General features: G+C 42.5%; 1 long non-coding RNA gene across 1 annotated transcript; it reads right to left on the bottom strand.

The window, feature by feature from the left end:
- Nucleotides 1-280: 280 nt before the first annotated feature.
- LOC134450713 (uncharacterized) lies at nucleotides 281-3,540 on the bottom strand. Its single transcript, XR_010035151.1, has 3 exons — nucleotides 3,417-3,540; nucleotides 3,125-3,269; nucleotides 281-325 (listed from the first exon to the last, which is right to left on the bottom strand). It is a non-coding gene; the product is annotated as an uncharacterized LOC134450713 (long non-coding RNA).
- Nucleotides 3,541-4,053: the final 513 nt, after the last annotated feature.

Here is a 4,053-nt window from a genome sequence, read left to right as displayed (position 1 = left end):
AGACAGAACAATCTTAAGACATGCAGTGCATGACGCATTCTGCAAAACACTAATACACAATGTAATACCTACTTAAATTGAATACTTCTTGACACACAAAAAGTACTGCAGACCACGTTGCACATTTCTTGATACACTAACAGTGCAGACCACATAATTCTATATCTGACCTGAAAGTAGTTTACAAACAATGGGAGGGTATACGCACGTTTTTAAATGCATAATTTGCATACATTGTTCTTACCCAGTGGTTCATGAAGTTCCTCTTGAACATAGCAGGGGTGAAGGATCTGTCAGGGTTCATTTCAGCTCCGGTGTGGAACATCTGAAACAAATAGTGTTCAGAGTTGAGTATTAGCTTTAACGTAAAAAAGTAAGGAAGCAAGATATTGTTGCGGCCTGGATGTGCAGAGAAATAAGCATGTGTGTGGACCCCAATAGAACAGTTCAAGGGTAAGAGTAGGTTCGCACATTGAAAAAGTATTTGATCCCTAGCTGAATTTGTTGGTTTGTCAACTGATAAAGACATCAGTCTAATCTATAACTTTAATGGTAGGTGCATTCTAACAGAGACAGAATATCAAAAAGAAAATCCAGAAAATAACATTAAAAGGTGCACTGGTAAGATTGTGGCCAGAGTAGGTATTGCAACTATGCTGGTCATTGAAACTGTGCAGTACTGTCAAATTGGATCTTTTCATGAACATTTACTAAATAATGAACTAATATTTACTAGTATGACCAAAGTACAGATTTTTTGCAGCTAAAAATGTCTATTTCTGGAAATTCAAAATGTTGGACAATTCATGCATGAAAAGTGCAATTTCCCCAGTCATAATGAATACTTAGAATTTGAAGCTGATGGTTCAGTTTCAGTATTCCTGAAAAATGTAACGTGTGAATGGGCAGCATGAATTCTGGAAATAAACTACTTAATATTATATTCTTTAAAGGTGCACCATGTATTATTTTAATACATTTGTGTTTGGCAAAAGGGGTCAAATACTTAATTCCCCTCAATGAAATACAAAGTACTAGTTGGAAAAGCCCTTGCTCACAGGTCAGACGTTTCGTTAAGTTGATGACGTTTGTGCATACATCAGAAGGGTATTTTGCCCAATTTTCTTTGCAGATCATCTGTCTGTAAATAATTGAGATTTAGTGAATGTGGCTTGGCAAATGGGTGCTTGAGTTCCCTCCATACGATTACTGTAGGGTACATGTCTGGAGACCGTCTAGGCCACTTCATAACATTAATGTGCTTCCCATAGAGATAGAACATTAGACTAGAAGTGACCCCACCCCCTTTTTCATGACAATCCTGGCAGGTGTTGTCGACTCACATGACTAAGTAGAAATTTAGCCTGAAATTTAAAATCTGGCCCTTGATTAATGCGTCTCTTCATATTCACACAGTCTTAATCCAGTTTTGGACAGTGGTCGGAATGCTCTCCATTGATTTGCTTTGACTGAAGTAACTACACTACCTACACAAAATGGAGGCTGCACTTGCCGTTTTCCAGTGCTGTCGCAAATTGCCAGTGACCTCTAGTCTAATGTTATACCTCTATGGTGCTTCCACTTGAGCCACTCCTATGTTGCTTTGGCTGTATGTTGTGGATTATTGTCTTGTTGGGAGACCCATCGATGGCAAAGTTTCAGTCTACTGGTGGAGGGAAGGAACTTTGCACTCAGGATTGATACATGTTTCCCTTCATCTTATTGTTGACGCCATGTAGTTGTGCTGTGCCTTGGCCAGACAAACACCCTCAGACCACAATGTTTCCACCTCCATGCATAATGGTGAGGAGGGTGTTCTTGGGATCATAGGCAGTAAGGCTCTTCCTCCAAACAGTGAGATGTGTTCATGCCAAACAGTTTGATTTTGGCTTCATCTGCACCTCATAATCATATCCTATATCAGTCTGCTTGAGTAGGAACCTGTGCAGGGCCACCTGAGGTGTGCCAATGAACATCAAAGTTACCATTGCAGGGTTCCACCAGGACACTAGGTGTCTCTGTCTGTCTCTGTATCTCTGTCTGTCTGTGCTTCTGTCTCTGCCTTTCTGTTTGCATTACATGTGCTGCTGATTGTAGCTGATCATGATGACTGATCCGGAGCAGGTGGAGGCCAGCCCTTAAAGGGCACCTGGGCCTCCCTTTCACTCGCTCTGCCTCTCTGTCTGTCCGTCTGTCGGTCTGCCTGTGAGAGCTAGCCAGGGCCTGCGCTGTAATAGCAGGCTAGGTTGGCTGAGGCTACTCTGCTCTCTCTCCCTCTACCTGTATGGGCTCTGGGTTGGAACAGGGATTATAGAAAAAAAATATCTGTAAACAGTTACACTCTTGTCTGTCCCCTTTCTGTGTCATGGCACTTGAGGCAGGTTGTGACAAGAAATGTAATCATCTGTGCCAAGTGTTACCAATAGTTTTGCTTAGTGTCTGAGATACCAGTGGTGGAGGTTCCAGCTGCATTGAGATCATTGCCTAGCTCCGCCAGTGCAGTCCCAGGGTGCTCTCACCATTACATTGATTCCCCACAAAGTCAAATCTTGTGTGAATCCCAGGCAGGCAGATTGAAAAAGTTGATCCAAAAGTTAAGAAATACAAAATGACCAACAGTTGACCGCCTCTTGCTTGTGGTTTTGTAGCACCTTTCAGCATTGTTCAGGTCTAAAGTTCTGTCCCTGACATCCTTTGGTCTTATGTTGCCAAGTTTGGACTCTGATTGTTTGATTTGGTGCTGGTGACCATTTACAGGAGTCTTTAATTCAGATGACAAGTTGATTGGAGGTGCCTATCTGGTCTTCGGGACCAGAACTCTTAACAGTTGGCAGGGGATCAAATACTTTCCCTCAATGAAAGGACAAAATTAATATATTCTTTGAAGTTATTTTCTGCATTTTCTTCTTGATATTCTGTCTCTCAGTGTTAGAATACACAGTCACTTACCATTAAAATTAGACTATTCATGTCTTTATTAGTACGCAAACCAGCAAAATCAGCAAGGGATGAAATGCTTACTGTACCTGGTGACTCAGTCCAGCGCTGTCCCCCTATTTTGATGCACCCATTTATGTGCTATTAGAAAGAGGGAGCAATATGAGTGTATGTGTTTGAGACTCACCCTCATGGGGTGTGCCATGGTGACAGAAGCCAATGGTCATGGGATCCATGCATCAATTCTTCCTGCCATCCATCACAGAGGAGATGCAGATGACCAGCTGCATGGTCAGGGAGACCTCCACCGTGGTGGCCATGCCAAGCTGGAGCTACAGTATATAGACAGAGCGAGAGAGAGAGAGCGAGAGAGAGAGAGCGCAAGAGAGATTTATCTGACAACAATGTGACACTGAAACTAAGTAGTCTTAGGTTAAAAACATTAATGTTAACATAAAAGTTACATTGACTTTACTCACACCACGCAGTGAGGAACGATGGAGGCTGGCTGGCTCTTTCTCTTGGCTGGGCAGCAGGCTTATAGGGCCTGGGTGCTGAGCTTGATGGGCTGCCCGCAGGTGTCCTGCTAGTTCAACTCCGGGGGCCATCTGCCTTTGAGGGTGGCTAGCCTCTCAGCCAGGCCAAACGTAAGGGCGAAGAGCATGAAGTCGTACATGATAGCGCCCATAGTGCCACAGATCATGAAACCTACCTAACAGACCTGCACAAGGAGGGAAGAACAGATTATAGTTACATATAGTTACAACCATATTATAGTTACATTTAAGCTGCAGAGACATTAAAGCAGACAGAACAATCTTAAGATATACAGTGCATGGCACCGTCTGCAAAACACCAATACAACATGTAATGACTGATTAAATTGAATACTTCTTGACACACAAACAGTGCAGACCACATACATACAGGTATTTTTTCTAACCCAGTGGTTCATGAAGTTCCTCTTGAACACAATAGGGGCGAAGGATCTGACATGGTTCATTTCAGCTCCAGAGTAGAACATCTGAAAGAAGCAAATCGTTTTCAGAGCTGAATATTAGAATGAATGATGAATTTGAATGCAAACCTGCTCTCTCCCTTGATTTTTTTTTCACA

Source organism: Engraulis encrasicolus, chromosome 6, assembly GCF_034702125.1.
Source record: "Engraulis encrasicolus isolate BLACKSEA-1 chromosome 6, IST_EnEncr_1.0, whole genome shotgun sequence".
Lineage (NCBI taxonomy): Eukaryota > Metazoa > Chordata > Actinopteri > Clupeiformes > Engraulidae > Engraulis > Engraulis encrasicolus.
The sequence above is the reverse complement of the archived record's forward strand: the minus strand, read 5'-3'. Positions and strand labels throughout refer to the sequence as shown.